A 14,754-nucleotide genomic window follows, 5' to 3' on the forward strand; every position below is an offset into this window, starting at 1 on the left:
CTCTCCTAGACACCGGCCTAGGCAAAGAGTTTATGAAGAAGTCCCCAAAGGCAATCACAGCAGCAACAAAAATAAATAAATGGGACATGATCAAACTACAAAGCCTCTGCACAGCCAAAGAAATAGTCATGAAAGTAAACAGACAACCTACAGAATGGGAGAAAATTTTTGCATCCTACCCATCTATATAACTAGAATATACTTAGAACTCATGAAAACCAGCAAGAAAAAAAATCAAATAACCCTATTAAAAAGTGGGCAAAGGACTTGAACAGAAACTTGTCTAAAGAAGACAGAAGAATGGCCAACAAACATATGAAAAAAATGCTCAACATCTCTAATCATCAGGGAAATGCATATCAAAACCACAATGAGATATCACTTAACTCCAGTGAGAATGGCCTTTATCAAAAAGTCTCTAAACAATAAATGCTGGCGTGGATGTGGAGAGAGAGGAACATTCCTACACTGCTGGTGGGACTACAAACTAGTTCAACCTCTGTGGAAAGCAATATGGAGATAACCTTAAAGCGATACAAGTGAATCTACCATTTGATCCAGCAATCCCGTTGCTGGGCATCTACCCAAAAGATCCAATGACACTCTACAAAAAAGACACCTGCACTCAAATGTTTATAGCAGCACAATTCATAATTGCAAGGCTGTGGAAACAGCTCAAGTGCCCATCAATCCAAGAATGGATTAATAAAATGTGGTATATGTATACCATGGAGTACTATTCAGCTCTAAGAAACAACGGTGATATAGCACATCTTATATTTTCCTGGTTAGAGCTGGAACCCATACTATTAAGTGAAGTTTCCCAAGAATGGAAAAACAAGCACCACATATACTCACCAGCAAATTGGTATTAACTGAGCAGCACCTAAGTGGACACATAGGTACTACAGTAATAGGGTATTGGGCAGGTGAGAGGGGGGCTGGTATATACATATATAATGAGTGAGATGTGCACCATCTGGGGGATGGTCATGCTGGAGACTCAGACTTGTGGGGGAAGTGGGGGAATGGGAATTTATTGAATCCTTAAAATCTGTACCCCCATAATATGTCGAAATAAAAAAAAAATATTCAAACCAAAGCAACTGTCAATTATACCTCAATAAGAATTCCCAATTCTGCTAAATCATTTCAGTGGGAAAAAAGTATTTAACATTGTAATTAGATTTTGAATATTATGGGATAGAATGTACAAATAAGCTTTTGTCCAAATCATAATTAGTTCCTCTATCCTTTCTTCCTACCGGTCTAGGCATCTATAAAACTCAGCTTGACTTTTAAAAAATTGCAGAATGGACATGCAAATTGGCAGATATTCCTCATGAAACTTTCTTGTGGGTATACCTAAAAACTTTTGCATTGGCTTCTCTCGTTCTTGAGGAAATCAACACGTCTATGGCTACTGTTTCAACAACTGTTGTGATGGTCAACCAAGGGTATGAAGTGACAAAAGATGTAGGATCCAGAAGGAGCACTTGTGAGCTGATATAAACTCCAGTGAAATTTCCTATGGGAATTCATTTTGACCACATCCGAGCCAGGTAATATACACACTTTAGGAGACTGAATACTTTATTAACCTGAAAACTCTGTGTATAGCCACCTGGACAGGAGAGGTTACAGAGGGGAAGGCTGGCTTAAAGAGACACCAGGAGGTGACCTAAGACTATCCAAATGCCCCCTGCAGCTGGCCTGTCCCCTGCTGCCCTCCTATTCCTCTCCAGCCTTGGGTCCCTGCTGGAGCTGGTTTTAGGGCAGCAGGACGGTACCATGAGCCCCCCAGAAACTCCATGAAGGGTACAAAATCCTTTGTAACCAGACACAAATTCCCAACTCCTGTTAACAAAAGACCAAGAGGTTTGCAAAAGAAAAGAGGAAAGCTTTATTTTCCATTTTTAAAAAAATCTGCAGACTGGGGAGACCCAGCCTCCAGCGTAAAACAAAAGCAAGCTCTAGGGAAACAGAAAGGTGTCTGGCTTAATAGGAAAAGTTCCTGCCCTAGCCCTCAATCAGGTCTACATATGCAAATGAAGGATTTAAACTCATTCAGACCTGATTGATTGAAAATAACTGAGCCCCAAGTGGATAGTTTTTAAGACCCAAACCAGAGTTCTCCGTTGGATGCCCCTTTCAGGCAGTGGTGGGCGGAGTTTTCAGGCCACAGGGTCTCAGCTCTGGTTTCAGGAACCATCTTAGTTATGAGGAACAGAGAAGACATTTGTCTGGAGCTGCTCTTACTGGGAACAAAGGGTGTGTGATTATTCTTATTTCACCCTACGTTGTAAAGGGCACAAGGTCAAACATAACCAGGTCCCCACATGTTTCGGTCTTTCCACAAGGCCAGACTTTTGCTGATGCATATTCAAACATAAAAGCCACAAGTTCCCAAGGAGGCAACTGTCCTTAGTACTGCCCGTTCACTCGGCAGTGAGCCGTGGGTACACAGGCTCCAGCCATTCCGTGAGTCAGTCAATATTGCAAACCACACATAGCAATATACTCAATCAACACGTCATAGACTAAAATTTCCACAAAGTAACATTTAGCGTCAAGAGAAAAGGGGATAGGAAAGGGGTTAAGGAACCAGTCCGAGAAGTGCAACACGGACAGGCATAATGCCCTGGTCTGTTCCAGACAGTTCTCACAGCAGAGTCCTTTATTTGGGCAGAGCTTTCAGCAGCAGGGGCTGGGTGCAGATCTTGAGTGACAGCAAGATGGTGCCTGTGGAGACAGCTGAATCCAACTAGTGACGTTCTGTTGTTTTTACGCTCCTTGAGAACGTTGGTGAGGGCCAACAGCAAAGGGCTATGCCTCTACCTGGTCAGGTGTAATCTCTGAACATCTCATCCCTGTTGGCATGACACTTTTTGAAATGGTAAGGTGGGATATTTGTCTAAGATGGAGTTACTTATGTCAAGGGTGCTCCTCTATGACCCTCCATGGCTGCTGGGCTCTCACTATTTTAATTTGCACAGCTCTGTCAGCCACAGGCAGTCCGTCTTGTCTGGAGAGCTTGGGGTCTTATCTGCAGTTTCATTTCACACTCCCACTTGCATGAAGACCCAATGCCATGGAATGAGTCCCAATACTCTTGCCAGAAACAGGCTCAGACAGTTAGTTATCTTCAGAGCCTAAACTCTGACCTCAAGTGCTAAGAAGTAAATCCTAATTCCCCCTCCAAGCGAAAAAAGTCCCCATTTTAGGCTCCAAAGACAGTGCTATCTTCCTTCTCCTAAGGTTTCTTCCATGTGCCTCACAACCAAAGGGCCCAAGACCAGACCTGATGTTAAAAGAACTGTGATCTGGCCTTGGACACTTCTAGTCTCCCAGTTTTCAGTAGAGAAAGTTGCAAAGAACCCCTCCTTGGGTCACCAGGATCCTTTCTCTTGGGTGTGGATGGCTTTGCAGAAGGCCCCCCTCAAAACCCCTGGACTCCAACCCCCATCACACTCTGGCTGCCAAACCCTCGGTGCCTGCAGCTCCTGGCCTTATGGAAATCTGATGGGATAGAGTGCAAGCATGATGGTGGGCATGCTCTGCCCAGCGCATTTATGGGAAATGTATAAGTTGGTGTGATGCCATTTCCTCAAAATGTTCTTGGCCTCCAAGAGGAAATGGTAGGACAAATGGGTGCACCCTGGAGTAAGTTTGGCCTGCCACAAGCTCAACAGCCCCAGTGGAAGGTGCGTGCTGCAACTGAGAGCATAGGGACTCTCCATATCCTTGAAAAAACAAGACCTGCTGCTATGACTAAAGGGAGGGCACCTGCTGCTGTCTGGGACTCAGGTACATTGGAACTTGGTCCTGGAAGACCAGCTTCTCTTGGTAATTCTGAGGCTGCAGAGGCTGAAGATAACATCCCCAACCATTCTGCAGCTGTCCTTGAAATAGTGGATACTGACAATGGGCCTTTGCCTCCTCCTGCTACACACTACATAGCACAGAAGGAAGGGATTTGCAGGCTGGCCTTCCCCTAGCTCAGGATTGTCCCTCTCAAAATACTGCATAGAAGATGTAGGAAGACGAAGAAAGGTTTCTGATCCATAGCTGGGAGACAGATCACTTCCTGTGTCCCGTAGATATCAAAATCACAGCATGGTTTCATAGATGGGGCTAGAGTCACCTGAGCCATTCTGCTCAGTGGGAATCTGCTGCATCCCCAGACAAGAACAGCCAGCTCTACCCAGTAGAACCTCCTGGGCAGGACCAGAGGCCTGCTCGATGTTGTGGTTGGGATGTTCCACCTGACTTTCCTGGGGGCTTCTAAGTGGGACACTTTCGATGGGGTATCCATCCATTTTCCAGATAGCAAATATTCTGCGTCTCTCTCTAAGTGGTAGTCTGGCTCTTTTGCTTTGAAACCAGTTCTAAAAAGAAAAAAAAAAAAAAACATCAAATGTGCTTTTTTAGTTACATTGTATTATATAAATGTATTATACAATATAAGAGAATTTTACAGTTAAGCTTAGACTCAGCATTATCACTGACTTGTTTCCTGACCTTGAATAAGACATAAATAATGAAGGCAATCCTTCCTGGGGCTGCACGTTATGAAGGTCATGAATTGTGCACAATTCCAAAGTCTCAACTATTTTCACCATCTGCAGTGGCCCTTCTGTACACGCAAACCCAGGCCTTTCAAAATATCCCTCTGCATTTAGATAGAACAGCCCTCTGCATTTAGATAGAACAGACCCTCAGCTGTTTGCAGCCCTCTGCATTTAGATAGAACAGACCCTCAGCTGTTCCCTAAACACATTCCCACAACTTTATTTTACTCAAGCTTCCCCATCAGGATACATTTATGAATTTAGAATATACTGAATCATGTTCTTAAATTGATTGTACTCAAAGGCTACACATAGAACAAGGAGTTTTTAATAACTTGGACAGTATTTTATATGTAACCTGAAGCATTTAACACCTCTAGTCTTCATTTTTTTCTTTTCCATAAAATGAAGATAATTAGACATGCCAACCATAATCCCCAGGGCTTTGGAGGAGGTGTAGATGATAAATGCTGCGTTAGACTATCCATCCTAAAGAGCTCGGGTTGTGGTAGGGCAGTTAGAGTCACGTAGCACAGGCACGAGGGTCTGGGGACCTTTGGATCTTTGCTCCCTCCAGGAATCCCCCCATCTCCCAAGTTCAGAATTGCTTTAGGTTAGTAGCACGTAAGCTAGAAGGATTTCTCACCCACACCTGTGATGACTGCTTAAAAAAAAACATTGTGACTGTGTACAATGAAACTGGCACCTCCAGACACACTTATTTTCTCATCCCAACACCGCTACAACATAGATAACTATACGTGTTTTTCAGAAAGGTGAGGTGCAAGAGTCAACCTACCAGAGGTTACAGAGCCAATTAGGAGGTAGATTTCATGAGGACCCAACCAAAATATAAGAGAGCTCACTGTCTCATGTCCCAGCCTGCTGTGGCCCTGCCCTCAAACATTCTTACTTCCAGGCCACATTCTGGGCACTTTCTCTATGCACATGTAGCCCACGTCAATTCAGTGCAATTTGATCAGCCATAATCGACTCACTTCCTTCTAGGAATCTATCCCTCTGATGGGTATAGAGAATAAAAAATGCTTAAAAAGCAGTTTGACCTTGAGCAACCCATATTATATTCGCTTGAAATTATTCATCTGTATTTCCCTTGACATGTTTCCAGTTCATAAAAAGAACTTCACGGCCAGGCGCGGTGGCTCATGCCTGTAATCCTAGCACTCTGGGAGGGGGAGGCAGGTGGATTGCTTGAGGTCACGAGTTAAAAACCAACCTGAACAAAGCGAGACCCCGTCTCTACTATAAAGAGAAAGAAATTAATTGTCCAACTAAAAATATAGAAAAAAAAATTAGCCGGCCATGGTGGTGCATGCCTGTAGTCCCAGCTACTCAGGAGGCTGAGGCAGGAGGATTGCTTGAGCCCAGGAGTTTGAGGCTCCTGTCAGCTAGGCTGATGCCACGGCACTCACTCTAGCCTGGGCAACAAAGCCAGATTCTGTCTCAAAAAAAAAAAAACAAACAAACAAAAAAAAAACAACTTGATGACTTATGTAGTATTTGCCTATATTTTTCTTTTATTCTCCAAAGCTACTCTTACATTCCCTTTCTTATTTCCACTAAGACAATTTGCTCCTATTCTTAATCAATATATTCAATGATCAATGGATAAAGAGGTAACAAAATCTTACCTAAATGTGTATATAATAAAATAGCATATATTCTAATACTGGAAAGTTTCATGCAGTTTTAACATTTTAATAAATCACACCAGAGATTCCCCCAAACAAATTGGTTCATGCAACACATGCCTATGAAGCAACTTCTAATGCAGGGGGGTGCTGTGCCACATCCTGACACCGTCAAGCCAACTTTTCTCCTGCACTTTAGTCTCGTATGTCTAATTTTTCACTTATTGTTTCCCCTTGGAGGTTTAGTTAGCATGCCAAATTTAATGTGTCCAGAGTAAAACCCCAGATGTCTCTGACAGAAAACCGCTCTTCTCCTAAGCCTCCCTATGTCAGGGAGGGACAACTCCAGTCTTCCATTTGCTCAAGCCAAAACTTTGGAACCATCCTTATTTCTGCCTGCTCTCACAGCATGCCCAATATCTCAAACTACCAGCAGTTCCACCTTTAAAAGATTAAGTCTTCCCAGTTCCCTATGATTCCACAACAGCCAGCACTCTGGTCAAAACCTTCACCATCCCTATCCTGGATAATACAATAGCTTGACTTGACTCTGCTCCCAAACTCACAAGTCTATTTTTCCAGAAGATGTATGCATACTGAATTCACACCCACATTGAGACGGAACAATTGACAAAACATCACTTTGTCCTATGTGATGAAATGCTATTAAACTTTTTCATAATTCTTTACATTTTCCATTTCATCTATAAAAAGTTACATTGATGCAAAGCTTTGAATATTTAACTCACCTCAATTACAGGCAAGTAACAATGGAGTTCTTTGGACAATATTTCCCTGGTTGTAAAATCAGGGTAAGGATTTTCTTCAAATGACTTCTCAAGTATATGCAGGTCATCTGGAGTAAATTTATGTCGTGGTCTTTTAATTCCTTTATTCTTTTTTATGTTTATTTCTTTAGGACTATCTTTAACTGGAGATCCTGGAAAATGTACAAATGAAAAGAAAAATCACTGTGGAATGTTAGTTTCAAGAGGGGGGAAGAAGACCATTCATTGGCTAACCATTTATAAAACAAGACTTTTTAAAAAAGTGGAGCCCAACCTCATACCTATTTGTGATAACAAAATTACTAATGGATTAAGGCCTATCTTTAAAATGATGAGGAGAAAAATGAAATCATTTATGTCCTCCAGAGTAGGGAAGAACTTTTTGTCTAACAAAAATCATACACTATAAAGGAAAAAGACTGATGAAAAATCCTCAGCCACATTTGTAATTGAGCTCATACAAATAAACCAGCTCACCAATCTGATAAACTAACAATTTAAATGTATGGAGGTAGGGCAGGAGAGGAATGGGAAGGATTAAAGAGAATAGGAAATCAGTATCAGGGCTGGTACAAGGATCAGTTCTTAGAACCACTTTGGTTTTTGCTGTGTTCTTGATTACACATAGCAATCAAAGGGCACTTGAAGGTTTTGTAGCCAATTTACACATCCTTTCCCCAACCCCGCTCTACTGAGGTGCAGTCTAAAGTGGGAGCAGCCCATCGTCCCAATGTGTGACTATTTCCTTGGTTTAGGAGAAGCAGAACAGAAGAATTTCTTCGTAAATTTCTGTGTAGGTATGTTCTAAGCTATCTAGAGACTAGCATAAGTTCTGGCACAAGCAATTCCTCTCTTTTTCCTAACTCAGAATTTGGGTGGAAAAAGCTTGAAAATACCACAAGCCAAATTAACAATTCTCAGATGACCTGGGACAAAAAATACAATCCAGGCCAGGAACAGTGGCTCACACCTATAATCCTAGCACTCTGGGAGGCCGTGGCGGGCAGGATTGCTCAAGGTCAGGAGTTGGAAACCAGCCTGAGCAAGAGTGAGACCCCCGTCTCTACCATAAATAGAAAGAAATTAATTGGCCAACTAAAGATATATAGAAAAACTTAGCTGGGCATGGTGGCACATGCCTGCTGTCCCAGCTACTCAGGAGGCTGAGGCAGCAGGATTGCTTGGGCCCAGGAGTTTGAGGTTGCTGTGAGCTAGGCTGCCTGTAGCCCAGGCAACAAAGTGGGACTCTGTCTCAAAATAAAAACAAAATTTAAAAAATTTAAAAAGAAACAAATTAATTGGCAAACTAAAAATTTTTAGAAAAAATTAGCTGGGCATGGTGGGTGACATGCCTGTAGTCCCAGCTACTCCAGAGGCTGAGGCATGAGGAACAATTGAACCTAGGAGTTTGAGGTTGCTGTGAGCTAAGCTGATGCCATGAGCAACAGAGTGAGACTTTGTCTCAAAAAAAAAAAAAAAAAAAAAAAAAAGGTACAAACTGAACAGACTACCTGAGGTAAATTAGGGGAGTTTCTCTGGGAAATTAAGACAACCAAAAAATGTATACTGGAAAAAGCTGTATACATTCCTAGAGCAAGATGGATACTCTAGAAAAAGACCTGAGAAGACCCTAAGCTTTCACTTGGGCTAATTACTACACACAGTGCAAATCTGCCTAAAAGTTGGAGCAGGGCCCAGACATAAGATCAATTTGCAAAGACTGAGACAAATCATGACATTCAAGGAAATATCCATCAAAACATTAACTGAACACAGGCAAAATAAGAGACATCAGTGACCATATGGACAAGGAATATAGTATTCGCAATAATAGTTCAGGGAACTCACAAAACAGACTACTACAGACTTCAACGACCATAATAAAAAATGGCAAATCATACAGTAGGGGAAGAATCTGATTTCCAATGTTGCCATATAATCAAATGTCCAGTTTCCTACCAAGAAACAGACATACAAAGAGATAGAAAAGTAGCACTCTGGGAGGCTGAGGCAGGAGGATCGCTTTAGCTCAGGAGTTCAAGACCAGCCTGAGCAAAATCGAAACCCCCCATCTCTACCAAATCTAGAAAATTTAGCCGGTGTGGTAGCTGTAGTCCCACCTACTTGGGAGGCTGAGGCAGGAGGATCGCTTGAGCCCAGGAATTTGAGGTTGCATTGAGCTATAATGATGCCACTGCATTCTGCCTGGGGCACCAGAGCAGGACTCTGTCTCCAAAAAAATAATAATAATGATGATCCAAGAAGAAAAAGAAAATCCCATTTATGAAGGCATCAAAAACAATATTTAGTGCTCGCTTCAGCAGCACGTATACTAAAATTGGAATGATACAGAGAAGATTAGCTTGGCCCCTGCGCAAGGATGACACGCAAATTCATGAAGCATTCAAAAAACAGAGAGAGAGAAAAAAGAATATCTAGGAATAAACCTAACCACAGAGGTGAAAGATGTGTACACTGAAAACTATAGAAATATTTTCAAAGAAATTGAAGATATAAATGAATGATATCCTCTGTTCATGGATTGAAAGAATATTAAAATGTCCATACTACCAAAGTGATATATAGCTTCAATATAATCCCTATCTTTAAAAATCCCAATGGAATATTTCCCAGAAATAGCAAACTTCATCCTAAAATTTATACAGAATCTCAAGGTAACCTATAGCCAAAACAATCTTAAAAATAGAACAGAGCTGAAGGTCTCACACTTCCTGATTTCAAAACTTAGTACAAAGCTACAATAAAGCAGTATAGTACTAGCATAAAGACATATACAGATCAGTGAGATAGAATAGAGAGCTCAGAAATTAATCCTCACACACATGGTCAAATGAATTTTTTTTTTTTACAAGTATGTCAAGGCCATTCAATGGGGAAAGGACAGTCTTTTCAACAAATGATGCTAGGAAAATTGGATATCCATGTGCAAAAATAATCAAGTTGGACCCTAATCTTGCACCATACATAAAATTTAACTCAAAATGGTTCAAAAATCCAAAGTAAGAGATAAAAATATAAAACTGCTAAGAAAGCATAGAGAGAAAGCTACACGACATTGGATTTGGCAATTATTTCTTTGATAGACAATTATTTCTGGCACATCAAAAATCACAGGCAACAAAAGAATAACTAGGACTACATAAAAAATTTGAAACTTCCGTGCATTAAATGACACAATGAACAGTGTGCAAAGGCAACCTATGGGAGGAGGATCAAGATGGCGGATGAGAAACACCGCCAGAAAGAGTGTCTCTGCAGAAAAGACAGATTCTAGCAGAAATTAGAAAAAAGAAGCAAGAAGGCGAGCATACAGCAGACGAGGGCCGGAAGGAGGGTTATCTGAGACCCCGGGAGACTCCATGGGAGGAGGCTACGGAGGAGAACTAGAAGCTGAGACCACGGGAGCAGCCCGGAGACCAGCGGGAAGGGTAGGTGGATAAATCACCTTTCCCCTCCCCTGCATTTGGGACTGCTGCTGGGCTCCCCAGCGGGTGGAGAGACCTGCGGACACCAGCCCAGAGACGGCCGCCGCCAGCTAGCGGTGAGCCTGTAGCGGACACGGCACCAGACTCCCAAATCCCTCAGGGCACCTCCGTGTGCACAGACCCGAGCCGCGAGGCAGGCGCCATATTGCCTCCTTCTACCCTCGCAGACCCTACCTGCGGCTACCCAGAAAGACAATACAGCCACCAGCCGGAGGCACCTCCAGGGAACGGGACCTTCCCTTTTGGGAACCTACAGCTGACTAAGGAGAACTCAGATGTGAGCTCCCTACCCGCCAGCCCTCCCAGGTGCTGCTGGCACAGTGTTCCCAGGAGAACGGTGCCGACTCAGAGGCTGAGAGACACAGACACAGCTTGGGCTCCCTGTGGGTGAGTTGGGACGGGAACTCCTCTCCCTGGTGGGGATACAGTTTGAACTTTGAGACCCAGAGGTCGGACCTGCAGACCAGATCCCGTGCACCGAGGTCTAGCATTCCCCGGGGCACAGAAGGGATATTTGTGAACAGCCCGCTGAGGTGTGTGTGCCTTCAGGGGCAGATCAGCGTCCTAGAGGGCAACCCTCCCACCAAAGGGAGGCTGTGTGCCCAGCCCAGGCAGCGTTTCTGTGCAGGGAATCTCCCCGCTGGCATCACAATCCAGGGAGGCCTGGTGGCGTGTGGTCTGGCCTGCTGGCGGAGGCCCAGGAGTAGCTGGGGAGTTGGGGAGGGTGGAAAGAAGCGAGGCCTGCTCCAGACTGAGGGTCTCAGACAGCCCCACCCCCACAAGCAGACTTTCTGGCTGAGCGGGACCATTCCAGCCCCGCCCTGACAGCTTTTCCTGGAAGCTAGAAGCAGAGAACAGAACTTTGACCCCTGCTAACTGCCTGAGGGCAGGCTTACCCAACCCGGCTCTGCCCAGAACAAGAGCTGATAACAGGACACAAAATCAACAGCACAGCCTGTTCCTCCAAGCAAACGCCACCTACTGACAGGGACGGCATCTTGCACAGCCTTTCCACAGCACCCACTGACTCAATATACAGGGAGTGGTCCAATCTCACCGACAGACACCACCTAATGCCTCAGAAACTAAACAAGGTGTGTGAATACCCAAACAATAACCTAAAGGAAAGAAACAACAACTGATCGACATGGGAAGAAATCAGCGAAAGAACTCAGGAAATATGAAGAGCCAAACGGAAAACACACCCCCAAAGAGGAGCACCAGCTCCCTAGAAACAGACACCAACCCAAATCAGGCAACCAAAATGACAGAAGAGGAATTTCGTATGTGGATCATAAGAACACTCACCGAGCTGCAACAACAACTCAATAACCAACACAAAGAAACCACAAAAAGCCTCCAGGATCTGGAAAAAGAAATGGACACAATGAAGAAAAGGTTAACCGAACTCCTGGAAATGAAGAATCAATTCGGGGAACTACAAAAAACAGTGGAAAGTCTCATGAACAGGGTAGATCAAACAGAAGAAAGAATCTCAGAGATTGAAGATAACACCCTCCAACTAAATAAAACCGTCACAGAGATAGAGCAGAGAAACAAGAGAAAAGAGCAAAGCCTACAAGAGCTGTGGGATTATGTGAAGAAACCTAATGTAAGGGTCATAGGGTTACCAGAAGGGGAAGAGGACAACACCCAAGGGTTGGACAAGCTATTTGAAGATATACTAGAGGAAAATTTCCCAAGCCTTGCTCAAAATCTCGATATACAAGTTCAAGAAGCTCAGAGGACCCCTGGGAGATTCAATGCAAACAGGAAGACGTCACGACATGCAGTCATCAGACTGACCAAAATATCAACTAAAGAGGCCCTTCTAAGAGCTGTAAGACAAAAGAAGCAAGTGACAAACAAGGGAAAGCCAATTCGAATAACACCAGATTTCTCTAATGAGACTTTACAAGCAAGGAGAGACTGGGGCCCCATTCTCACTCTTCTGAAGCAAAACAATGCCCAGCCTAGAATCTTATTCCCTGAAAAACTAAGCTTAATATATGAAGGAGAAATAAAGACATTCTCAGACAAACAAAGTCTCAGAGAATTCACCAAGACAAGACCAGCCCTACAAGAAGTACTCAAAACAGTGTTACGCACGGAACACCATAATAAAAACTCATGAATATAAAAACAACCCAAACCCAAAGATTAAAGGCCAGATAATACAATGGCTCAAGACAGAAATCAAAGCAACAACATCCAACCCAACAGAATGAACAGTAATCTACCTTACCTATCAGTTCTCTCAATAAATGTGAATGGCTTAATGTCTCCACTCAAGAGACATAGCCTGGCTGAATGGATAAGAAAATACAGGCCAAGTATATGCTGTCTTCAGGAAACACATCTAACCTGCAAGGATGCATATAGACTAAAAGTAAAAGGGTGGAGATCAGTATTCCAAGCAAGTGGAAGCCAAAAGGCTGGTGTGGTAGTTCTAATTTCAGATGATTTAGTTTTTAAAGCAACAAAAGTAGTAAAAGACAAAGAGGGTCTTTATATAATGGTGAAGGGCACACTTCAACAAGAAGAGATAACAATTTTAAATATATATGCACCCAACTTAGGTGCACCCAGATTCATAAAGCAAACTTTACTGGACCTAAGCAAATGGATTAATAGCAACTCCATAATCATTGGAGATTTCAACACCCCACTGACGGCACAAGACAGATCCTCCAAACAGAAAATTAATAAAGAAATAATGGACTTAAACAAAACTCTGGAACAATTGGGTCTGACTGACATTAACAGAACATTCTACCCAAAATCCACTGAATATACGTTCTTCTCATCAGCTCACAGGACATCTCTAAGACTGACCATATCCTAGGACACAAAGTAAACCTCAAGAAATTTTAAAAAATAGAAATCATACCATGTATCTTCTCAGATCACAGTGGAATAAAAGTAAAAATCAACCGTAACAGAAACTCACATTTCTACACAAAAACATGGAAATTAAACAACCTCCTACTAAATGATTACTTCATAAATGAAGAAATCAAGATGGAAATAAAAAACTTCTATACTCCTACACTGCTGGTGGGACTGCAAATAAGTTCAACCTCTGTGGAAAGCAATATGGAGATACCTTAAAGCGATACAAGTGAATCTACCATTTGATCCAGCAATCCCATTGCTGGGCATCTACCCAAAAGATCCAATGACACTCTACAAAAAAGACACCTGCACTCGAATGTTTATAGCAGCACAATTCATAATTTCAAGGCTGTGGAAACAGCCCAAGTGCCCATCAATCCAAGAATGGATTAATAAAATGTGGTATATGTATACCATGGAGTACTATTCAGCTCTAAGAAACAATGGTGATATAGCACATCTTATATTTTCCTGGTTAGAGCTGGAACCCATACTATTAAGTGAAGTTTTCCAAGAATGGAAAAACAAGCACCACATATACTCACCAGCAAATTGGTATTAGCTGAACAGCACCTAAGTGGTCACATAGGTACTGCAGTAATAGGGTATTGGGCAGGGGGGAGGGGGGAGGGTATATACATATATAATGAGTGAGATGTGCACCATCTGGGAGATGGTCATGCTGGAGACTCAGACTTGTGGGGGAAGTAGGGGAATGGGCATTTATTGAATCCTTAAAATCTGTACCCCCGTAATATGCCGAAAAAAACAAAAAAAAAAAAAACAGAGACCTAAAAAAAAAAAAAAAAGGCAACCTATGGAATGGGAGTAAGTATTTGCAAATCATATTTGATACGGGGTTAATATCAAGAGATATAAAGAACTACAACTCTACGACAACAAAAAAAACACACAACCTAATTTCAATATGGGCAAAAAACTTGAACAGACATTTCTCCAAAGATATACAAATGGCCATTAGGCACATAAAGAGATGTTTAACATCACTAAGCATTATGGAAACAACAACAACAAAAATCAAATCCACAATGACATACTACCTGACATCCATTAGGATGGCTACTAACAAACAAAAAAAAAAGAACACAAGTGGTGCCTAAGGTGTAGAGAAATTGGAACCTTTGTGCACTGTTGGTGGAATTGTAAAATGGTGTGGCCACTATGTATGATAGCTCCTCAAAAAATGAATAATTACTATATGATTCAGAAATTCCACTCTTGGGTAGAAACCAAAAAAATTAAAAGCAGGGACTTGAACAGAAAGTTGTACACCTGTTCATAGCAGCATCATTCACAGTAGCTGATAATGGAAACAACCGAA

At 42.4% G+C, this 14,754-nt stretch overlaps 1 non-coding gene across 1 annotated transcript; it reads left to right on the top strand.

Annotated features, from left to right (window-relative positions):
- The first annotated feature begins 9,319 nt into the window (after positions 1 to 9,319).
- Positions 9,320 to 9,426, top strand: LOC142875757 (U6 spliceosomal RNA). Its single transcript, XR_012923051.1, has one exon. It is a non-coding gene; the product is annotated as a U6 spliceosomal RNA (small nuclear RNA).
- The last annotated feature ends 5,328 nt before the right edge of the window (positions 9,427 to 14,754 follow it).

The sequence above is a fragment of the Microcebus murinus genome, chromosome 14 (genome assembly GCF_040939455.1).
Source record: "Microcebus murinus isolate Inina chromosome 14, M.murinus_Inina_mat1.0, whole genome shotgun sequence".
In the NCBI taxonomy this organism is placed as follows: domain Eukaryota; kingdom Metazoa; phylum Chordata; class Mammalia; order Primates; family Cheirogaleidae; genus Microcebus; species Microcebus murinus.